The sequence below is a fragment of the Manis javanica genome, chromosome 4, assembly GCF_040802235.1.
Source record: "Manis javanica isolate MJ-LG chromosome 4, MJ_LKY, whole genome shotgun sequence".
NCBI classification, from domain to species: Eukaryota; Metazoa; Chordata; class Mammalia; order Pholidota; family Manidae; genus Manis; species Manis javanica.
In genome coordinates, this window is record NC_133159.1 from 154,560,103 (window position 1) to 154,586,257 (window position 26,155).

General features: G+C 39.7%; 1 long non-coding RNA gene across 1 annotated transcript; it reads right to left on the minus strand.

Moving 5' to 3' along the window:
- Positions 1-682: 682 nt before the first annotated feature.
- On the minus strand, positions 683-24,957 carry LOC140848763 (uncharacterized). The gene is made up of 3 exons (XR_012129879.1): positions 24,905-24,957; positions 21,270-21,418; positions 683-783 (listed from the first exon to the last, which is right to left on the minus strand). It is a non-coding gene; the product is annotated as an uncharacterized lncRNA (long non-coding RNA).
- Between the last annotated feature and the right edge of the window lie 1,198 nt (positions 24,958-26,155).

Sequence of the window (26,155 nt, forward strand, 5' to 3'; positions counted from 1 at the left end):
TACTCTCTGTCCAAAGGTATATCTTCACTCCCATTTCTTCCATCCCTTTCTTTTTACCTGCCTATTTTTCCTGCGTGAAACCACTGCCATCCAATTAGCTCTCCATTTCTGGAAGTGTATTATTCATTCATTTATTCACTCACTCATTCATTCATTTATTTATTGATCTATTCACTTAATAATTCATCAAATATTTATGGAACATCTATTATGCACCAGGATTTTGTTGAGAATCATAAATATAAAGAATAATATAACATATCCCTTCTATCAGAGAGCTCATGTTCAATCAAGACAATCATGCTATAGTGAAAAGTGTAACCAGTTCTAAATATGTAATGCTAAGAAGCCTAAAGACAGGGCATTCTGTTTAATAGGAACTAGGAAGTTTCTCTACATATGCATTTTTTCCAAAAGGGAAAACCTTAATTGTTTACAAAATTTGGATCCTGAGTAACATTATAAAATCTGACTTATCACTCATCTTTTCTAAGATTAAATATTCTTTGAAATATCACTTTAATGATTACATAATAATCAGAATATAGATCATAACACATTTTAAAATTCTACTTGTGTTGGTATAGGGGTTATTTCCATTTTTTCTCTCTATTAGACTAGTAATGTTAACATGATTTATCCACATTTTTTATTATACTTATAAAGTAGATGCCTTGAAGAGCATCACCTGATTCAAAGAAATATTGTGGTGTCCTTGAAATGTCTTGCTAAAGTGCGCTCCAGAAGAGTCTTAAGTGTGCAGGCCCACTTGCAACCCTCTCCCTAGGATGAATATAAAATTTTTAAAAATCAATTTAATATGCTTTACATAAAATAGCATTCATTTGACTACTAACAAGGTTTAAAATATTCCCACATACTTACTCCTTCTTTGAATTTCTTTAGTTTCTTTGTCTTTGTGGTCCATAGAGTCATTAGTGTGTTTATACTTATTTTTAAACTATTTGTTAAATGTTAATTTTTATTAGAACCATTTCATTATTTGGCATTTTATTTAAATATTATATTTTCCTTGAAATCAAATATTCATACATTTATGAAAAGACTACTGGTGGAGAAGGAGAAGCAAGATGATGGTGTGAGTAGGGAAGTGGAAATCTCCTCCCAAAACCACATACATTTTTTAAAATACAACAAATACAACTATTCCTAATAGAGAGACCAGAAGATACAGTACGACAGCCAGGCTACATCTACATCTGTGAGAACTCAGCATCTCATGAAAAGGGTAAGATACAAAGCCGTGACCCAGCGGGACCCAAGCACTCCCCCAACCCCAGCTCTCCCCAGCTCACCGGCAGGAGGAAAAGAATCAGAGTGGGAGGGAGTGGAAGTGCAAGACTGCTAAATAACAGCCCTAATAATCTGCACCAGGAGCACAGACACACATTGCATGGTGTGCTGGATATTAGAGGAATGGAAAAGTAAAATCTGAGACGGAGATGTCAAGCATGCCCCCAGAGCCGGCTTAGCTGGGACAAAAGAAAAGCGGGTGCTTTTTAAAAGTCTTAAAGGGACAAGGGCTCAACAGCTGGACAAAATCATCCCAGCACACTCAGCCCAGCAGGCAGGGAATCTTGAGGAACTTCACGCTACATAACCCCCTAGGGGGTGACACAGCCCTGAAGCCCCTCACGGTGATAAGCAGACTGCCATTCATTACCCCTGGCCATTGCTGCAAGCAAACTGGCTGACCCACCAGAGCTGTGGAGCAGCCATAGAATAGCCCCACCCACAGCAACCACACAGAGTGTCCTCCCAGTGCGCAGCTAACCGGGACAGACAGAGGAAGCCAGAGCAAAGTCCAGAAGGCACGAAGGGGCACCATTCTCACAGGAGAACACACCCAGCACATCTGCAACCCCCCACAGGGCTCTAGGCTATACTGAGGGGTGCCCACCCACGGCAGCTCAGGAGATTATCCCAGAGACTGTTCCCGATGTGCAGGTAACCAGCACATGCAGCAGAAGCTGGAGCAAGGTCCAGAAGGCATGAAGGGGTGCCGTTCTTGCAGGAGACACATCTGGCACATCTGCGACCCCCCCCCACAGTGTGATGGGCTATCCTTAGGGCCGCCCCATCAAGGGAAGCTCAGGTGATTATCCCAGAGACGACTCCTGGTGTGCAGGTATACGGCACAGGCAGCAGAAAGGGTAAGGTAACCAACAAGCAGGAAGAGACTTTGTTCTCCCAACTGACACATGCACCACCAGCCTGTGACCACTTCTATCACCATAAAAAGGCAGAAGAATCTGGTCCAGTCAAAAATCACTCAGACAACCCCAGACAGAGGGCCTGGTGAGATAGATATAACCAATCTTCCTGAAAAAGAATTCAAAATAAAATTCATAACCATGCTGATGGACCTTCAGAGAAATATGCAAGAGCAAAGGAATGAAGTCCAGAGAGAGATAACAGAAATGAGACAATCAATAGAAGGTCTTAAGAGCAGACTGGACAAGGTGCCAGAGACTTAATGGAATAGAAATAAGAGAACAGGAATACAGAGAAGCTGAGGCAGAGAGAGAGAAAAGAATCTCTAGGAATGAAAGAATATTAAAAAAAATGTGTGACCAATCCAAACAGAACAATATTCACATTATAGGGGTAGCAGAAGAAGAAGAGAGAAAGGGATAGAAAATGTCTTTGAAGAAATAATTGCTGAAAACTTCCCTAAGCTGGGGAAAGAAATAGTCTCTCAGATCATGGAAGCCCACAGATCTCCCAACACAAGGGACCCAAGGAGGACAACACCAAGGCATATAATAATTAAAATGGCAAAGATAAAAGACAAGGACAGAGTATTAAAGGCAGCCAGAGAGAGAAAAAAGATCACCTACATAGGAAAACCCATCAGGCTATCATCAGACATCTCAACAGAAACCTTACAGGCCAGAAGAGAATGGCGTGATATATTTAATGCAATGAAACAGAAGGACCTTGAGCCAAGTATACTGTATCCAGCATGATTATCATGTAAATTTGAAAAATGGATTAAACAATTTCCAGACAAGCAAAAGTTGAGGAATTTGCCTCCTAAAAACCACCTCTACAAGATATTTTAAAGGGACTGCTTTAGATGGAAGCACTCCTAAGGCTAAATAGATGTCACCAGAGGAAAAAAAATCACAGCAAAGAAAGCAGACCAACCAAATACTAACTAAAGGCAAAAAATAAAATCAACTATCCACAAAAGCAGTCAAAGGAAACACAAGAGTGCAGAATAAATGCCTAACATATAAAGAAGGGAGGAGAAAGAATAAGGAAGAGAAATAAAGAATCAACAGACTGTGTTTATAATAGCTTAGTAAGAGAGTTAAGTTAGACAGTTAGATAGTAAAGAAGCGACCCTTGAACCTTTGGTAACCACAAATCCAAAGCCTGCAATGGCAATAAGCTCATACCTATTGATAATCACCCTAAATGTAAATGGACTGAATGCACCAATCAAAAGACACAGAGTGATAGGATGGATAAAAAAGGAAGGCAAATCTATATGCTGCTTATAAGAGACTCACCTCAAATCCAAAGGTATACACAGACTAAAAGTGAAGGGAAGGAAAAAGATATTAAACACAAACAATAGGGAGAGAAAAGCAAGTGTTGCAGTACTTATACCAGAAAAAATAGACTTCAAAACAAAGAAAGTAACAAGAGATAAAGAAGGACATTACATAATGATAAAGGGCTCAGTCCAACAAGAGGATATAACTGTTATAAATATATATGCACCCAACAAAGGAGCACCGACATATGTGAAACAAATACTAACAGAATTAAAGGAGGAAGTAGAAGCAACGCATTCATTTTAGGAGACTTCAACACATCACTCACTCCAAAGGACAGATCAACCAGACAGAAAATAAGTAAGGACACAGAGGCACTGAACAACACACTAGAACAGATGGACCTAATAGACATCTAAAGAACTCTACACCCCAAAGCAGCAAGACATACATTCTTCTCAAGGGTACATGGAAAATTTTCCAGAATAGACCACATACTAGGCCACAAAAAGAGCCTCAGTAAATTCAAAAACATTGAAATTCTGCCAACCAACTTCTCACACCACAAAGGTATAAAACTAGAAATAACCTGTACAAAGGAAACAAAAAGGCTCACAAACACAGGGAGGCTTAACAACATGCTCCTAAATAATCAATGGATCAATGACCAAATTAAAACAGAGATCAAGCAATATATGGAGACAAATAACAACAGCACAATGCCCCAACTTCTGTGGGACGCAGCAAAGGCAGTTCTAAGAGAAAAGTATAAAGTATATAGCAATCCAGGCCTATTTAAAGAAGGAAGAACAATCACAAATGAATAGTCTAAAGCCAACCACAATTATTGAAACTGGAAAAAGAAGAACAAATGAAGATCAAAGTCAGCAGAAGGAGGGACATAATAAAGATCAGAGAAGAAATAAATAAAATTGAGAAGAATAAAACAACAGAAAAAATCAATGAAACCAGGATCTGGTTCTTTAAGAAAATAAACAAAATAGGTAAATCTCTAGCCAGACTTATTAAGAGAAAAAGAGAATCTACACACATAAACAGAATCAGAAATGAAAAAGGAAAAATCACGACAGACCCCACAGAAATACAAAGAATTATTAGAGAATACTATGAAAATCTATATGCTAACAAGCTGGAAAACCTAGAAGAAATGGACAACTTCCTAGAAAAATACAACCTTCCAAGATTGACCAAGGAAGAAATCGAGAATCCAAACAGACCAATTACCAGCAATGAAATTGAATTGGTAATCAAAAAAATACCCAAGAACAAAACTCTCAGGTCAGATGGATTCACTGCTGAATTTTATCAGACGTACAGAGAAGACATCATACCCATTCTCCTTAACGTTCTCCAAAAAAATAGAAGAGGACGGAATACTTCCAAACTCATTCTATGAAGCCAGCACTCTAATACCAAAACCAGGCAAAGACCCCACCAAAAAAGAAAACCACAGACCAATATCCCTGATTAACATAGATGCAAAAATACTCAACAAAATATTAGCAAACCGAATTCAAAAATACATCAAAAGGATCATACACGATGACCAAGTGGGATTCATCCTAGGGATGCAAGGATGGTACAACATTCGAAAATCCATCAACATCATCCACCACATCAACAAAAAGAAAGACAAAAACCACATGATCATCTCCATAGATGCTGAAAAAGCATTTGACAAAATTCAACATCCATTCATGATAAAAACTCTCAACAAAGTGGGTATAGAGGGCAAGTACCTCAACATAATAAAGACCATATACAATAAACCCACAGCCAACATCATACTGAACAGCAAAAAGCTGAAAGCTTTTCCTCTGAGATCGGGAACAAGACAGGGATGCCCACTCTCCCCACTTTTATTAAACATATTACTGTAGGTCCTAGCCACAGCAATCAGACAAAACAAAGAAATACAAGGCATCCAGACTGGTAAAGAAGAAATCAAACTGTCACTATTTGCAGATGACATATTGTACATAACAAACCCTAAAGACTGCACTCCAAAACTACTAGAACTAATATCAGAATCCAGAAAAGCAGCAGGATACAAAATTAATACACAGAACTATGTTGCTTTCCTATACACTAACAATGAACTAACAGAAAGAGAAATCAGGAAAACAATTCCATTTACAATTGTATCAAAAAGAATAAAATACCTAGGAATAAACCTAACCATGGTAGTGAAAGACCTATACCCTGAAAACTACAAGAAACTCTTAAGAGAAATTAAAGAGGACACTAACAAATGGAAACTCATCCCATGCTCTTGGCTAGAGAGAACTAACATTGTCAAAATGGACATCCTGCCTGAAGCAATCTACAGATTCAATGCAATCCGTACCAAAATACCAACATCATTTTTCAATAAACTGGAACAAATAGGTCTAAAATTCATATGGAACCAGACAAAAGACCCCAAATAGCCAAAGCAATCCTGAGAAGGAAGAATAAAGCAGGGAGGATATCGCTTCCCAAGTTCAAGCTCTACTACAAAGCCACAGTAATCAAGACAATTTGGTACTGGCACAAGAACAGACCCACAGACCAGTGGAACAGAAAAAAAAGTCCAGATATTAACCCAAACATATATGGTCAATTAATATATGATAAAGGAGCCATGGACATACAATGGGGAAATGACAGTCTCTTCAACAGATGGTGCTGGCAAAACTGGACAGGTACATGAAAGAGAATGAAACTGGATCATTGTCTAAGCCCATTCACAAAAGTAAATTCAAAATGGATCAAAGACCTGAATGTAATTCATGAAATAATAAAAACTGTTAGAAAAAAACATAGGCAAAAATCTCTTGGACATAAACATGAGCAACTTCTTTATGAACATATCTCCCTGGACAAGGAAAACAAAAGCAAAAATGAACAAGTGGGACTATATCAAGATGGAAAGCTTCTGTACAGCAAAGGACACAATCAATAGAACAAAAAGACATCCTACAGTATGGGTGAATATATTCATAAATGACAGATCCGATAAAGAGTTGACATCCAAAATATATAAGGAGCTCATGCACCTCAACAAACAAAAAGCAAATAATCCTGGGCAGAGGATCTGAACAGAAACTTCTCCAAAGAAGAAATTCAGATGGCCAAGAGGCACATGAAATGATGCTCCACATTGCTAATCATCAGAGAAATGCAAATTAAAACCACAATGAAATATCACCTCACACCAGTAAGGATCGCCACCATCCAAAAGACAAACAACAACAAATGTTGGTGAGGTTGTGGAGAAAGCGGAACCCTCCTACACTGCTGGTGGGAATGTAAATTAGTTCAACCATTGTGGAAAGCAGTATGGAGGTTTCTCGAAAAGCTCAAAATAGACATACCATTTGACCCAGGAATTCCACTCCTAGGAATTTCTCTAAGACTGAAGAAGCCCAGTTTGAAAAGGCATATGCACCCCTATGTTTATCGCAGCACTATTTACAATAGCCAAAAAATGGAAACAACCTAAGTGTCCATCAGTAGATGAATGGATAAAGAAGATGTGGTACATACACACAATGGGATATTATTCAGCCATAAGAAGAAAACAAATTCTACCATTTGCAACAGCATGGATGGAGCTAGAAGGTATTATGCTCAGTAAAATAAGCCAGGCAGAAAAAGACAAGTATCAAATAATTTCACTCATATGTGGAGTATAAGAACAAAGAAAAAAACTGAAGGAACAAAACAGCAGCAGACTCATAGAACCCAAGAATGGATAACAGTTACCAAAGGGAAAGGCACTGGGGAGGATGGATGGGAAGGGAGGGACAAGGGGGGAAAAAGGGCATTACAATTAGCAGACAGAATGTAGTGGGGGGCACAGGGAGGGCTATTCAACACAGAGAAGACAAGCAGTGATTCTGTAGCATCTTACTACACTGATGGACAGTAACTGTAAAGGGGTATGAGGTGGGGACTTGGTGATGGGGGGATTCTACTAAGTATAATGTTCCTCATGTAATTGTAGATTAACGATACCAAAATAGAAAAAAAAGACTACTCGTTCCAGATGATTGACTGAGCATGATGTTTTTCTCTCTCTCTCTGAGTTCCCAAAAAATTGTAATTCAGTACTAAAAAGGGAAATAAAATCAGAAGAACAAAAAGAACACAAGGGGAGCATTAGCAGAGTTCAATAGATTTTTGTATATTGGAAATAAATGGAAGCATACCACAGGTGTGTGTGTGTATATATATATATATATATATATATATATATATATATATATATATATATCTCCAAACTCATGAAAATGCATGCATTAGAGATGTGCAAAATTTGGATAACAATTATATCTCATTAAGGCTTCAAAAAAATTAAAAATAGATGGGATCATGTTGCTAGTTAAACTGGAGGATACCCCGCCCAGAAAACAAGAGGGGAATAAGCAGAAGGATCCCATCTACTCAAGAGACTCCAGGGAGGGTCCTGATGTAGAGAGGAGGGTGGAGGGGACGAGAAAGGCTGCCTCTGCTGGCAGGAAATCTCTGGTCACCCTACCTGTTCCCCATGCCTGTGTGCAGTAAGAGTTAGCTGGGTGTTTATGCCCAGGCAAAAATACCAACAGAATCTGGAGGACATTATGCTAAGTGAAATAAGCCAGACCCAGGAAGGAAAAAACAATATGATCTTACTTCTAAGAGGACTCTAAAAGGTTGGATACACAGAAGCAGAAAGTAGAAGCTGGTGGTCACCAGGGATGGTGAGGGTAGTCGGGAAAATGGGAGGTGTTGGTCAAAAGATAGAAAATTGCAGTTATATTAGATAAGGCTAGAAATATAATGCACACTATAACTATAGTTAATAAGACATAGTGAAACTAGAAATTTGCTAAGAGAGTAGATTTCAGGTCCTCTCAACACACACACACATAAAGTGCTATCTATGTGAAGCGATATGTTAATTAGCTTGACTGTAGAAATCATTTCACTTATGTGTATGCATATCAAATCAACATGTCATGCATCTTAAATATTTACAATTTTATTTGAAGTTAAATTATTTTAAAAATTTAAATAAAGAAATTTAATGGTTTAACTAGGAAAGCTAAGGCTGGAGTGTGTGGAGGAGTGGAGATGGGGAGAAGGTGGGACAAGCCAGAGTTAAATGCACATGATTAGGGGTGGGGGTCACCAGCCTATTAGCAAACCCCACCCCACCAACTCACCCTAAAGTCAAGTCTGATAGGTTGAGCAAGGGTGTTTCAGGGTTTTTTTTGTTTTAAGATTCAAGACTTAATTTTTATGTAGAGCAACCTATATATCTTTGTGATAGTATTACTTCCATTGGTTTCTATGCTTAGAAAATTCATTCTAAACTCATGATTAATTTAAATATTGCTTATTTTTCACACAATATTTTCAGTTTAAAATGTTTACACTTTACTCAGAGCCAAGATGGCGGTGCGAGTAGGACACTGGGAATCTCCTCCCAAAAACATATATATTTTTGAAAACACAACAAATACAACTAATCCTAAAAGAGAGACCAGAAGACACAGGACAACAGCCAGACTACATCCACACCTGTGAGAACCCAGCACCTGGTGAAAGGGGTAAGATACAAGCTGCAGCCCGGCGGGACCCAAGGCCCCTCACCCCAGCTCCTGGAGGGAGGAGAGGAGTTGGAGCAGGGAGGGAGAGGGAGCCCAGGACTGCTAAACACCCAGCCCCAGCCATCCGCACCAGAGCGCAGACACACAGTGCGTGCATGGGGTGCTGGAAACTAGGGAAACAGGACAGTAACACCTGTGAGCAGGTCCCCACAGCCAGCACCCCAGGGACAAAGAAAAGCAAGTGCTTTTTGAAAGTTTAAGGGGACAGGGACACCACAGCTGGATGGAAGAACCCCGGGTCACAGTCCAGCAGCTAGAAATTCCAGGGATCTCTGGGCACACTAACCCCCTGGGCAATAGCTCTGAGACCCCTCACGGAGGTAAACAGCCAAACAGCCCCCCTGTCCATTACCCCTCCCGGGACTCTGCCATAGCAGAGAAGCAGCCTGAGGCTGGCCACACCCACAGCAAGGGAGCTTCCTCCTTACTGACCAGGCAAGATACAGAGACCCAGTCTACACACAATTGCCCAACACAAGCCACTAGGGGTCACAGGTGTCCCAGTAAAGAAAGGCCAGGAGCAAGTGGAAAGGCTTGGCTCTACCAGCTGACAGATGAGTCAATAGCTCACCATTGCATCTATCAACATGAAAAGGCAAAAAAATTTGATCCAGACAAGACTAACCCAGACAGCTTCGGCATCTTCTACATCTTCCCCTGAGAAGGAACCTGGGGAGATAGATTTAACCAGCCTTCATGAAAAAGAATTCAAAACAAAAGTCATAACCATGCTGATGGACTTACAGAGAAATATGCAAGAACTAAGGAGGGAGAATACAGAAATAAAACAAGCTCTGGAAGGACTTCAAAACAGAATGGACAAGATGCAAGAGACCATTAATGAACTAGAAAACAGAGAACAGAAATGCAGAGAAGCTGATGCAGAGAGAGATAAAGGGATCTCCAGGAATGAAAGAATTTTAAGAGAACTGTGTGACCAATCAAAATGGAACAATATCCACATTATAGGGGTACCAGAAGAAGAAGAGAGAGAAAAATGGATAGAAAGTATCTTTGAAGAAATAATTGCTGAAAACTTTCCCAAACTAGGGGAGGAAATGGCCTCTCAGACCAGAGGTACACAGAACTCCCATGACAAGGGATCCAAGGAGGGCAACACCAAGACACATAATAATTAAAATGGCAAAGATTAAAGGCATCCAGAGAGAAAAAAAGGTCATCTACAAAGAAAAACTCATCAGGCTATCATCAGACTTCTCAACAGAAACCCTATAGGCCAGAAGAGAATGGCATGATATACTTAATGCAATGAAACAGAAGGGCCTTGAACCAAGAATACTGGATCCAGCATGATTATCATTTAAATATGATGGAGGGATTAAACAATTCCCAGACAAGCAAAAGGTGGCACCTCCCACAAACCACCTCTACAGGGCATCTTACAGGGACTGCTCTAGATGTGAGCACTCCTAAAAAAGAGCACAGAACAAAACACCCAACATATGAAGAATGGAGGAGGAGGAATAAGAAGGGAAAAAAATAAAGACTCATCAGACCATGTTTATAATAGCTCAATAAGTGAGTTACGTTAGATAGTAAGATAGTAAAGAAGCTAATCTTGAACCTTTGGTAACCACAAACTTAAAGCCTGCAATGGCAATAAGTACATACCTTTCAATAATCACCCTAAATGTAAATGGACTGAATGCACCAATCAAAAGATACAGAGTAATAGAATGGATAAAAAAGCAAGATCTATCCATATGCTGCTTACAAGAGACTCACCTCAAACCCAAAGACATGCACAGACCTAAAGTCAAGGGATGGAAAAAGATATTTCATGCAAACAACAGAGAGAAAAAAGCAGGTGTTGCAATACTAGTATCAGACAAAATAGACTTCAAAATAAAGAAAGTAACAAAAGATAAAGAAGGACATTACATAATGATAAAGGGCTTAGTCCAACAAGAGGATATAACCATTATAAATATATATGCACCCAATACAGGAGCACCAACATATGTGAAACAAATACTAACAGAATTAAAGGAGGAAATAGAATGCAATGCTTTCATTTTGGGAGACTTCAACACACCACTCACTCCAAAGGACAAATCCACCAGACAGAAAATAAGTAAGGACACAGAGGCACTGAACTACACAGTAGAACAGATGGACCTAATAGACATCTACAGAACTCTATATCCAAAAGCAAGAGGATACACATTCTTCTCAAGTGCACATGGAACATTCTCCAGAATAGACCACATGCTAGGCCACAAAAAGAGCCTCAGTAAATTTCAAAAGACTGAAATCCTACCAACCAACTTTTCAGACCACAAAGGCATAAAACTAGAAATAAATTGTACAAAGAAAGCAAAAAGGCTCACAAACACATCAAGGCTTAATAACACGCACCTAAATAATCAATGGATCAAAGACCAAATCAAAATGGAGATCCGGCAATTTATGGAAACAAACGACAACAACAACACAAAGCCCCAACTACTGTGGGACGCAGCAAAAGCAGTCTTAAGAGGAAAGTATATAGCAATCCAAGCATATTTAAAGAAGGAAGAACAATCCCAAATGAATGGTCTAATCTCACAATTATCGAAATTGGAAAAAGAAGAACAAATGAGGCCTAAGGTCAGTAGATGGAGAGACATAATAAAGATCAGAGAAGAAATAAATAAAATTGAAAAGAATAAAACAATAGCAAAAATCAATGAAACCAAGAGTTGGTTCTTCGAGAAACTAAACAAGATAAGCCTCTAGCCAGACTTATTAAGAGGAAAAGAGAGTCAACACACATCAACAGAACCAGAAACAAGAAAGGAAAAATCACAACAGACCCCACAGAAATACAAAGAATTATTAGAGACTACTATGAAAACCTATATGCTAACAAGCTGGGAAACCTAGGAGAAATGGACAACTTCCTAAAAAAATACAACCTTCCAAGACTGACCCAGAAATAAACAGAAAATCTAAACATGAATTACCAGCACTGAAATTGAAGCGGTAATCAAAAACTATCAAAGAACAAAACCCCCAGGCCAGATGGATTTACCTCAGAATTTTATCAGACATACAGAGAAGACATAATACCCATTCTCCTTAAAGTTTTCCGAAAAATAGAAGAAGAGGGAATACTCCCAAACTCATTCTATGAAGCCAACATCACCCTAATACCAAAACCAGGCAAAGACCCCACCAAAAAAGAAAACCACAGACCAATATCCCTGATTAACATAGATGCAAAAATACTCAACAAAATATTAGCAAACCGAATTCAAAAATACATCAAAAGGATCATACACGATGACCAAGTGGGATTCATCCTAGGGATGCAAGGATGGTACAACATTCGAAAATCCATCAACATCATCCACCACATCAACAAAAAGAAAGACAAAAACCACATGATCATCTCCATAGATGCTGAAAAAGCATTTGACAAAATTCAACATCCATTCATGATAAAAATTCTCAACAAAGTGCGTATAGAGGGCAAGTACCTCAACATAATAAAGACCATATACGATAAACCCACAGCCAACATCATACTGAACAGCAAAAAGCTGAAAGCTTTTCCTCTGAGATCGGGAACAAGACAGGGATGCCCACTCCCCCCACTGTTATTCAATATAGTACTGGAGGTCCTAGCCATGGCAATTAGACAAAACAAAGAAATACAAGGAATCCAGATTGGCAAAGAAGAAGTTAAACTGTCACTATTTGCAGATGAAGTGATATTGTACATAAAAACCCTGAAGACTCCACTCTGAAACTACTAGAGCTAATATCGGAATTCAGCAAAGTTGCAGAATACAAAATTAACACACAGAAATCTGTGGCTTTCCTATACACTAACAATAAATTAATAGAAAGAGAAATCAGGAAGACAATTCCATTCACAATAGCATCAAAAAGAATGAAATACCTAGGAATAAACCTAACCAAGGAAGTGAAAGACCTATACCCTGAAAATTATAAGACACTCTTAAGAGAAATTAAAGAGGTCACTAACAAATGGAAACTCATCCCATGCTCCTGGCTAGGAAGAATTAATATCGTCAAAATGGCCATCCTGCCCAAAGCAATATACAGATTCAATGCAATCCTTATCAAACTACCAACAGCATTCTTCAATGAACTGGAACAAATAGTTCAAAAATTCATATGGAAACACCAAAGACCCTGAATAGCTAAAGCAATCCTGAGAAGGAAGAATAAAGTGGGGGGGATCTCACTCCCCAACTTCAGCTCTTCTACAAAGCCACAGTAATCAAGACAATTTGGTACTGGCACAAGAACAGAGCCACAGACCAATGGAACAGAACAGAGACTCCAAACATTAACCCAAACATATATGGTCAACTAATATTCGATAAAGGGGCCATGGACATACAATGGGGAAATGACAGTCTCTTCAACAGATGGTGCTGGCAAAACTGGACAGCTACATATAAGAGAATGAAACTGGATCACTGTCTAACCCCATCACAAAAGTAAATTTGAAATGGATCAAAGACTTGAATGTAAGTCATGAAACCATAAAACTCTTAGGAAAAAAAATAGGCAAAAATCTCTTAGACATAAACATGAGTGACCTCTTCTTGAACATATCTCCCCGGGCAAGGGAAGCAAATGCAAAAATGAACAAATGGGACTCTATCAAGCTGAAAAGCTTCTGTACAGCAAAGGACACCATCAATAGAACAAAAAGGTATCCTACAGTATGGGAGCATGTATTTGTAAATGACAGAACTGATAAAGGGTTGACATCCAAAATATATAAAGAGCTCACACACCTCAACAAACAAAAAGCAAATAACCCAATTAAAAAATGGGCAGAGGAGCTGAATAGACAGTTCTCTAAAAAAGAAATTCAGATGGCCAACAGACACATGAAAAGATGCTCCACATTGCTTGTCATCAGAGAAATGCAAATTAAAACCACAATGAGATATCACCTCACACCAGTAAGGATCGCCACCATCCAAAAGACAAACAACAACAAATGTTGGCAAGGCTATGGAGAAAGGGGAACCCTCCTACACTGCTGGTGGGAATGTAAACTAGTTCAACCATTGTGGAAAGCAGTATGGAGGTTCATCAAAATACTCAAAACAGACTTACCATTTGACCCAGGAATTCCACTCCTAGGAATTTACCCCAAGAATGCAGCACTCCAGTTTGAAAAAGGTAGATGCACCCCTGTATTTGTCACTGCACTATTTACAATAGCCAAGATATGGAAGCAACCTAAATGTCCATCAGTAGATGAATGGCCAAAGAAGAGGTGGTACATATACACAATGGAATATTACTCAGCCATAAAAAAAAACAAATCCTACCATTCACAACATGGATGGAGCTAGAGGGTATTATGCTCAGTGAAATAAGTCAGGTGGAGAAAGACAAGTACCAAATGATTTCACTCATATGTGGAGTATAAGAACAAAAGAAAACTGAAGGAACAAAACAGCAGCAGAAGCACAGAACCCAAGAATGGACTAATCGTTACCAAAGGGAAAGGGACTGGGGAGGACGGGTGGGAAGGGAGGGATAAGGGCGAGAAAAAAAGAAAGGGGGCATTACCATTAGCATGTATAGTGTGGGGGAGGCACAGGGAGTGCTGTGCAACATAGAGAAGTAGTGATTTTACAGCATCTTACTATGTTGATGGACAGTGACTGTGAACAGGGATGTGGGGGGGACTTGGTGAAGGGGGAGCCTAGTAAACAATGTCCTTCATGTTATTGTAGATTAATGATACCAAAATAAAATTTTAAAAATAAATGTTTACACTTTAATCCTTCAAAAATGTATTTTCTAATATATCATAAGATCTAACATAGTATTTCAAGACATTTTTGATATTTTAAATAATTATATGTGTTTTTATACAAACTACAGGGTTTTTTCAAAGGTATTTATTCTTTTCCATTGTAATGTTTAATGGCTAATGTATCCATTCCACTCTGCTTTAACTTTAAAATATCTCTTAGTATTTCAAAAGACAGGTTCCCTCATTATTTTTTTCAAAATTATCCTATTTCCCAGCTTAATTTAATTTTGCCAGTCTCCAAAACCTCTCCTAATATTCTGATTCATATTGTCTTAAAACAATAAAGAATAGACAGTATTAAAATATTTAGTTTTCTTCTTCATGAATACACTTCATTAATTTATACCTTCTTTTTCCTTCTGGTAAAGTTTTGCTATTTTCTTCACACGACAACACTTTTTTCTTCATGGTTATCCCTAAGTGTTTTTGGTTCTTTTGCTATTGTGAAATGAAAGTTCTCTCCAGGAATTCTTTTAAGCTGTTGTCATTAAAGTTTTATTTGTATCAAAGCATATATATATACATGGTTTTCATGTGAAACCTTCATAAGAGTGTATATCAGTGATACCTTAATAAAAAATAATTAAAAAAACATATATGCATACACAGAGAAAAGGTCAGATAGGTCTACAAACCTTGTTAGGCTCAGAACACTCCCGTTTCACCGTCCTCATCCACATTTCCAGATTCCCAGCACAGCAACTGCCTTGAAGCCTTTGAGCGGCTCCCTTTGGTACTCACTTCCACATTTCTAAATCATCTGCTTACGTTACTATTTTATTGCTTTTTGTTTTCTGTTTTAGTTTTCAGGATTATCTGATTTTCTCCTATAAAAATCCAAGTTAAGCTTTCTTTTGCAATCCTTTCACCCTATCCTTCAAACCTCATTGTTTTTTTAGATATAACTGACATATAACATTACATTAGTTTCAAGCATACAGCATAATAATTCAATATTTGTATATATTGCAAAATGATCACCATAAGTAGTTAACATCGGTCACTGTACAGTAACAAAATTCTTTTTCTTGTGATGAGAACTTTTAAGATCTCTTAGTAACTTTAAGATACGCAACACAGCATTATTAACTATGGTTACCGTGCTGTACATTATATCCACATGACTTATTTTTATCTGCAAGTCTGTACCTTTTGATCTCCATCACTCATTTAACCAAATGTCTTTTTATTTGATCACTATTTACATTGTCATTTTAATGTAAATGCTATTGACAACTGAGCAGTAGTTTAACTTTCCTGATCAACCTTTCATTCCCCCTGACATTATCATTATCTTGTTTCTACTTGTTTATTTATTTGGATGGGATTTTTTAGAGGGAGGGAGAAGGGCGTCGTTTTCCAGGGACTGCTCTTTATCACCATATTCTTTCCCCGTGGTGCATAATCCTCTCAAGATATCCAAACACAGAGTTCTATCATGTTTATCTTTTAGGAGAAGTCTTTCCCTATGATGTGTGCTCTTTAGATCTATTGTAAGTGGGTCTCCCTTCACCTAGTTATTCTCTTGGTCTTTCTTTTCTGTTGATCTCTCATGTTAAATCCACTATTTTCTGGATTCCATTTCTTCCTCCTTCTTGCTTTAATCACTGTATTTTAGCACAGTGCACCCTCCAGTAGCTTCCTGAAGAAAAGGAGGTAAATTTTTGCATGTCTATAAATGTCTTTATCTTACCCTCACACTTGATAGTTACGTTGCATACAGAAATCTACGTTGGAAATAAATTATTTTCACTCAGAAGTTCGAAGACATTTCTACAATATTTTCCAGTTTCTGGTCTCACTGTTGAGAGATAGATACTTTGCCATTCAGCCTCTTGGGCCTTTGCATAAAGCTGTCTTATTCCCTTTGGAAGTGCTGAGGATACCCTTTTTCCCATGTGTTATGAAATTTCAATGAGGTGGGGCTTTATTTTCATCCATTTTGCTAGGTACTCCGTGAGCCATTCAAATCTGGCACCATGAGTCCTAAATTAGCCCCTCCATTCTAGAATATTTTCCTGAACTATTTCTTTTTTTGTCTCCTTATGCATTTCTCTTTTTCTGGAACAATTCTCTGCTGCTGTACCTCTTAATTCTTCCTCTAACATTTTTCTCACTCTTCTCTTTCACATTTGGCTGCTTTCTGAGGTATTTCCTCAACTTTACTGTCCAATGCTCCTATTAATTTTTTCCTTTCTACAATCACAGTTTGCATTTCCTAAAGCTCTATTTTGTTCTCTAAAACGTATCTGATTTTATTCCTGTTCTTTTGGGTATTTTTCATCTGTGTATTTATTTTCGTAAATACCCCTTGGAATAATTTGTTTCCTCCAAGCTCCTTAATGTTTGTGGGGCCTTGGTCTTTCGTGGTCCCTCAATTTTAGGAAGGAAAACTAAAAAGTTGATTGGAAACCAGCGGGACCTCTTCACAGTGGAATGAACTGATTGAACCATTTCCTTTGGAATTCCAGGGTGTTAACATTCCTTGGTCTTTCCTCCCTAAGTGATCAAAGTCACCAGAAAAAGCCTCTTACAGTCTCCTGACTGCAAGATGTAGACTGGCCCTCAGCCTCCCAAGAGCCACCTTGGGGGAAGGAAACCGAGGATTTCAGTAGTTAAGGAATAAACACATACCTATTTGCTTCTTGTACTTGACTGCTAGCACTGCCTGGGAGCTCCTACAGTTATCCCCTGCAGAGAATAAGCCTCCACTCTTCTGACACCACAGCAGGAAAGGGGCCATCTTCCACGTGGGCAAGGATGGGGACACACTGGGGAGTTGACATGCCTTTTAATCCCTCTGTTTTAAGATCCATAATCACCCATATATTTACTGCCACCCATTTTTGAGCCTTTTGATGGACCCACAGTAAAAGTTTGTTTCACTGTTTTTCCTCCTGGCAGCATAGAATTTACATTTCTTGAGTCTATAACTTTTACATAAGTGATTAACACTAACCTACCCAGTAACATTCTTTTATTTGCTAGTCTGCTGCTCCCAAAATATCTCCCCTTTTCTTTTTCCATGTAGGTATTTATATGCCTTTAGCTGGGTGCCTCATTACTTTTTTTTTTTTAGTCTTTATACTATGCATATATATTTGCTGGTGGTGTTGCCCTCATCTTTTATTGCATTTTTCAGAACTTCCAGGAAAAAATTTTTTATAACAATAGTTTCAGTGGTCACTTTTTTTGTGGGGGGAAGTTTCTAATGTTTTACCATTAAGGCATTGTTTCCCCCTTAGCTGTTGGTAATATACATATTTCTTTTCTTAAGAGAATTTTATGGTATTCTAAGCAATATCAAAGCTATACATTTACATAATAGAACAAGAAAATTTCATGTGCTACATTTAACTCCTATGCATTTAAAATTATTTACAACTAGCATATATTGGTTTTGAAAAGTCTCTTCAGAACTAATCATCTAAAATTTTTAAATCCCCATCTATGATTTATAAGAAATGTCTGTTGAATTTTATTTTGTCAAATGTATGTTCATTCATTTATCAACAATATTTGGGCCCCATATATAGCAGGTATTCTGGTAAGCATTCAGCAAAATAAACAAGGTCCTTGCACCCATGGAAATGATGTCTTAGTCACAGTGAAATGAAAGGGTCTGGATATTCAGATTTAGTAGTCAGGAAAGAATTTTCAGAGCACATGGACATTTAAGGAAAGGTTTGGGGCTTGAGTAATATGGTGAATGGTAGTGTCACTTAATGAAATGAAAAATACTTTGAAGGTGTGGTTGGAAGGAATAAGGAAAGGGATCAAATGTTTTATTTGGGCATATGAAATCTAAGATGACTATTATGCAGTCAGGTGGAACCATCAAGTGGGCAGTCAGATATAGGAATCTGAAGTTCAGGGGAGATGCCACAACTATAGATACAAGTTTAGAATTTTTCAGGATAAACTATATTCAAAAACATGAGCCTGGATGATATCATCAAGAGAGCGACTGTGACTAGAAAGGGTTGACAAACTAGCGCAGAAATCCTGAGGAACACCAAGAAATTAAAGGATTGGGAAAGAGCCAGTGAAAGAGTCTGAGAAGGAGTATCCAGTGAAATCCAAGAGAGTGAGAAATAATCAACACAGTCAAAGCATCTCCAGAGGGAGGAGTGATCACCAGTGACAAACCATTGCAACTGTGGCTGCTTAAAATGCTAACATTTGGGATGTCTGGGTAGGCAGTACAAGAGAATTCCTTACAGTATCTTTGTGACTTTTTTTGAAAAATAAAAATTGTTTCAAAATGAAAAGTAAAAATTTTTTAATGAATTAAAAACTGAAGTGTTAAAAAATCTAAAAATCTGGAAAGAAGCATAAAATTAAATTCTTAAGAACATTCTAATACTCAGACAAGTCTTTCAAATCCATAGTGCTTTCCCTGTAGTCAAGTTTCAAGTTCAATCATTAACTGATTAGACAATAAGTAGTCCAGGACTCTACAGATCAATTAATGTTTACTGAGGATCTACTGTATGCAAATAAAAGGGTACATAATGTAAGTGATACAAGATGAAGATGCAGCTTTTTTTCTCACTGAGCTCCCAGTCCAGCAAATGAGCCAACATCTAAAATAATATGGTAAGTTACACAACCGTAAATTACATAGTGATCAAATAAACACAAATATACAAGAATGAAGAGATGTCATTATTTGGTGATACTGTCAGTGCATCCTTCTGTTTGCTGGATGGGTTCACTAAAGGGAGCAGTTCCCTGCGGCATTGCTGTTCTTCCCCATCTCAGCAGATTGTAGTTCGATCTACCTGATGGCTCAGCCCAGAGCCTTGGGTCACAGGAATATCGTGAGAACAGCACAAGAGACCGAACAGCGTAAGATGCGCAAGGATGAATTCCGGAGGCAGATGTCTACATTCGGAGCATGGCTCTGCCATTTACCAGCTATGTGTCTTTGGGCATATAACTTGAGTCCCCTGTGCCTCAATTCTTTATTTGAAAAATAACAAGAACAAGAACAAAGCTAAAAGGGCCAAATAAACAGATGCAAAAACCTAGCATGTAACAAATGGTGTGTAAATACCATTATTCTGCATTTCTCTTCTGCCTGCCTGCCCCACCCCCAAAGCCACCCCCAACCCCACACATGTACATGATCTTTCAGCAAATCCTTTTGATGTTCCTCAAAAAATATTTTCTCTGTCTTCACTGATAACTTGTCAGGGTCATGACCATCTCTTGCCTAGTAGTACTACAACTGTGCCCTAACCAGTCTCCCTGCTTCCATTTTTGCCACCTTACAAGCAATTCTCCACATACAGCCAGACTATCTTCCTAACATAAAACAGATATCACTCCTCTACTTAGATCAACCAGCAGCTTCCAGCTGTGCATAGAATAAATTCGGATTTTCTTACCGTGGCCTGAATGTCCTCCGTGGTCTGGATGGCTCCACCTCTGGGAATGCAGGGGTTTTCCCCCGTTTACCTCCCTCCAGCCTAGGGGCCTCTCCCTGTTCCCAGCATGCTCAGAGCTCATGCCAGCACTTCCCCTAGACTCGCTCAGCCTCAGCCTGTGCTTGTCCTCCACCTCTCACATCGTGCATCTCTTCCTACCATGCCAGGCACACACTGCCGGTTTCCTCGCCAGCAGGCCCCCACTTCTTACTTTGGTCAGAATCGTTTATTGAGGTATGTATCCCTCCTTCACATGACCCAGAGGATGACTTTAAGACAGACCAAGTTGATGCCTATTATTTAAGTATAATAAAAGCATCCCCTTTTGTTGTCAAAAGTGCCCTAGTTCAGACTAAAAATTACATATTCACTCTATCTATGGGTAAATCCCAGTTAGTGCAAGCCAGGGGTCAGCAACCTATGACCTGAGTGTTAAAACTCAAAGCCTATTTTTGTAAGTAAAATTTTATTGTATGCAGCCAAGCCGATCCCTATATATATTGTCTATAGGTAATTTGGTGCTACAAAAACAAAAGTAGGTAGTTATGACAGAGACTTCATGTTCCAAAATATAGAAAATATTTACAACAGTCCCCCTTTATCCATAGGGGATCTGCTCCAAGACCCCCATTGAATACCTGAGACCACAAATAGTATGGAATCCATGTACTATGTTTTTACCTACATATATGTACCTATGACAAAGTTTAATTCATAAAGTAGGCACAGTAAGAGATTAACAACAATAACTAAGAACAATTTCAAAAAAATACTGTAATAAAACATGTGGATGTATGGTCTTTCTCTCCCAAAATATCATATGTATTGTACTTACCCTTCTTCTTATGCTGATGTGAAATGCTAAACCGCCTACATGATGAGATGAAGTGGGATGAATGACAAGACATTGTGATGGCGTTAGGCTACTATTCACCTTCTGAATCGCCAGAAAGAGGATCGTCTGCTTCCAGAACACGGTGACCACTAGTGATGAAGTGAAACTGTAGGTTAGGTTCTCTTTCACTCTTTACAGAAAAAGATGCTGCTCCTGTTCTAAGTTAATCAGTGCCATTCTCCTGCTAGTGACTGGTTTAGGAAGGGGCATAAAACCTGATCTGGCCCACAAAATATAAGGGTACATCTAAGAAGAACCAGAGGAAGTATCCTGGCTGGTCAGTGAGGGTTGCTACTCCTGTTTGTCTTACCGGATGACCTCCTACGTGGATAGGACGTCCAGAACCCAGCAGCAATCTTTCAGCCAGCCTACGGATGACCCCAGTAGGCAGAGGTCAGAGCCAGGTGGTATTCAGTGAAGTAGGATTGAATCCCCAAAGCTCCATTCCTGGAGACTGTCAGATCTATGTGTATCTTCTCTTTCACTTGAGAAGAAAATCTGATTATTGTTTAAGTTGATTGCTTACTGTTAAAACTGAGGTCATTTTAACTGATGTAAAATCACCATTCAACTGTCACCTCTGCCCAGAGCCACTACATTTTCTGTCATTTCTGTGTAGTCCTGAAAGCCACCAGCACATTGCCATATGTTATTTTATTTGCAGCACGTTTTTACTCTGAAATCTTCATTTTTTATTTGCTTTGGTGTTCACTGGCCATCTCCACCACCTACAATGGAGGTAGGATTTGAGTTAGAAAGGATGCCAGGGGTAGACTTGAGAATAGTGGGCATTAGTAGGTTTTATAGGGGAGATACAACAGGATAAACATAGGTCACAGTCCTGGGTTGTGACTGCCACCCACTCAGGCTTTGCTGCAAGGCTTGCTGAGATTTCAGTAGTGGACCAACAGCAAGAGAAGGGGTCTAGGAATGCGCTTAACTGGGGCTAGGATAGACTGGAAGACATCCTCCAAAAATCTGAGTGTGCAGAGGTTTTGCGTATTTGTGAGAAGAAAGGGAACCCTCGCTAAAACGGAGCAGCAAGGCCAACAGGGGGCCTCTGACGCCCTACCACGCTGCCTCACTTCCAGACCCAACCTTGCAGGATGATCATCTTCAGCTACTATTTTACTACCAAGCAGGAGGAAGGTTTTCCTCCCCACCCCCAAGGGTCCAGCCATTGACTGTCACAACTCAGCTAGTGAGAAGCCATTACACTTCGAAATCCCAGTTTAGTCCAATGGACTTTTTGTTGATAAGAACCCCTCCCAATTCCACCCTTTCTTCTATAAATGAGTGTTCCTCTCCTTTATTCTCCACACCTACCTATGGTTTTGCCATAGCTCGCTTGTCCCAAATTGCAATGATCTGCTTTCCCATATAAACCCATTTTTACTGGTAAAAAAAAATGACAGGTTTATTTTTAAGGTTAACAGAATAATATCAGCATCCAAGAAGGTCTCATATAGGGAGTGGAGGGAGGGGAAAAGAGGCTGAGATAGCTGTCTACTGACCCAAGGAATTAGAGTTTCTCTCATTTCTATGTGGTTTCTCTCTTAAGCAGGACAGTAAGATAGCAGTTAGAGATCCAAAAGACAGAGACCCTCACCGGACCCTGGCAGGGGGGTTAACAAGAGCTCATCAAGTCACCTGAGCTCCAGCCCCAGCAGGCTGAGGTTCTGAGCAGAGATCCAGACCAACGTGTGGACCAAAATGTGAATTATGAGCCAGATCAGGTTAGGCTCATACATCCACAGCACCACGCCTAAGTGTGGAATCCATGGGTCAGTGAGTACGTGCACCCTCTAAACTAGACACTGGCTGCTCAGACCTGACTGACGTCATGTGTAAGAATGAAAGCAAGGGTATTGCTAGATCTGAGCTAGAAATCTGCATATCTTTTGTCTCAGAGCCCCAAATTCTAGATGTTGTTAACTCGCTTGGATGTTCAAGCAATGCCATCCTACTCCACCATGCTAGGGGCAAAGGAAATCTCCTTAGTTCTGGACAAAATGGACATGGTGGTGGTTGGACTGCAGGTCAGTGAAATGTTGGGAACCCAGGTAACTCTGCAGGTAGGCCGACTTCCTGACCTGGGGAAGCAAGATGCCTCCTAGATGCCTCCTATGGGTAAAGATGGGGCTCCAGAGACACACCTTAACCCAGGCAGGACTAATTCAGGAATGGACTGGCACTGAACCTATGGCTCAACGAATGAACCCACCTGCTACAGGCAAAGGAAACCAAGTCTGGTCAAATAGAAACGTTTGTGTATTGGGGGGAAAAAGAGAAAAGGCTAGAGGTTTAAGATGATGTAAATCCAATTTGTTGTAGAGGTAATGAAGCTAATCAAAGACAGAGATCCCTTTGCCGTAAGTGGAATTATGATGAATGTGCCAGAGTTTGGTTTGCCTAATAGAAATGTTTGCACACAAGTGAGTAAATACACCTGTCTTATTAGCAGGCAACCTGGGACCAAACAAACCAGGAAAAAAAATCACAAATGTTACAACAATTAAAATTTGAATTCTTTTTTGGATGTAACTCTGCTGAGCTGATCCTAAAGCTATAGGGATCGACATCCAATGGGAGATTTGGGGACGTCTGTAAAAAGTGAGAGTTTTGAGCTCATACCTTTCTCTGTCAGTTCCTGAACTTATTCTCAAAACTATAAAAGGAATAATTCGGGAACCACTGTGCTCCCTCCTTGCCCTCTCTCTGCCTGACATCAGCTTCTACTGGGAGGGAGAAAAAGTGACAGTGTTTGAATGGCAACCTGTCTTTGGAACTTGGCTATTTACCTATTAAAGTGAAAGAAGAGGAAATCTGTGCCCAAACTGTTTTGGGGAATGTCCTGATGGGCACCTGAGCAGGAGCAACATCACACAATGGTGGGCAGAGCCAGGCTCCACCGGCCTCAGGACCCAACCATCTGCCAATATGAGGCCATGTGAAACACTCCCCCGCACACTGCTTAGGTCTTCGCTGATTGATTTCACACCCACAGAATAAGACCGGGAGCAGTGACTCATTTGTAAGAATAATTATGCTGTGAGATCTGCTAAAAAGAAACGGAAGGTTTTGCATCTGGTAAATTCACATCTCAGGAACTTCCCATGACACAGCTGGATGCTTTAATCTAACTGGACAAATTCTCTCCCCCTTGTTTCCACAAATACTAATCGTTCTTTATCAACATCATCATCACCATAATCACAGCCACCGTTAGTAAATACGCAGCATTTACAACATGCCAGACACCTTGCTTAACATTTTATATGATTTATCTCAATGAATACAACGCTCTGGGGTAGGTACTATTTTTAGTTGCCATCTAACAGATGCCCATAAATAAGGCTCAGAGTCACTAAGAATGTGACCAAGGTCCCACAGCTAATAAATGGCAACATCAGATTTGAATTTCAGTCTCTCTGAGCCCAAAATCTACACTCTTAGAATTCAGAATTAAATTCCCTACACTCTTAGTCATTATACAACCTGCCTTTTTCCCTATGAAGATGATGGAGAAATTTCCTAAAAGTCATGTTTGCAGGGTGACACAGTTCTAAACTTACTATTTGTCAGTTTCCATCTGTCCTGTCTTACTTTCAAATGGGTCCACACGGGCCAAAATGCCAGAAGCTTATGAAAGTTCCATGTCAGAATCTTCCTTTGTTATGAGTGTATCTGGAGACAGCCTCTATGTCATCCAACTCACCTGATCACTCTATTCTCCTCTTCCCTGGCTCTTCACCTCAATTTCTGATTGCTTCCTTGTCTTGCAATGAATTTCAGCCCTGGGCAAGTTCACCCTTGCTTTGGTGAGACCAAAAAATGGCAATGCAAAGTTCTTGGGGTGAAAGTTTTTACCCCTGTTCATACCCAACGGTGGCAGGTCAAGCACTAGAATCCCATTCGCCTCAGAACAAGTCTGCATGCAGCCTCGGGGCCTCTCCATCCCCACAGCCATCTCAGTCTCTGCACTGCCAGCACTCCAGCCTCTGGTTGCCTGCAGCTGTGCCGCCAGAGCCCTGAGCCTCTATATATAGTCAATAATAGCTCATTGCCCACATGTGTGCAGTAGGCAAGCCGACCAGGGTCAGGTGGGAATCTTGGACATAAGAATTTTCATTTTCTCTACATTCCTCAAGCACTATTTGCCTCTAACACTCTGTTTTGGACTTTGCTCTCCTACTCAACAGTCATGCTTACCTTCAGACATGCCTAATAGTCAGCCCTCTTGCCAACAAATGGCACTATGCCTGCCTTGCCTCAGTTCTAATCCAAAAGGTACTCTGACTACCTGCATCTACCCTCTCTAGCCTTCCCCATGAGAAAGAAAACTGACAATGGATAACCAGTTATGGAACTTCAGCTAATTTTACTCTAAATTTCACACCTTTTCCTCCTGCTTCAGTTACTGGCAATCCTATATGGAGGTCCCACACAGCAAATGTCAAAAGCCTGGAGACCCTGCCAGCATTTCAGGTCATTATTCAGCCTACACTTAGGGCAGGCAAAACAGGCAGCCAGTTTCAACAAGCCAATTATAGGTCCCTGACCAAGGGCTGTGTCTGGTTTATGACAGCATGAGGTAAGCCATGTAATAAGAATTAAGGAAAACATTTGTTTTCTATATACCCTGCCTTTCCCTGACTCCCACCCCACTGACTGACTCCCTGTGTTCACGCACTGTAAGCAGGGCTTTTAATGGGCTGGCTGCTATTCCCCAGGGATGTACAGCTGCGCTTGCTCTGGAATCTGTTTGCAGCTAATAAGGTCAGAGTGTGACTGCCCACTCCTAAATGGAATAATAATATACAGCC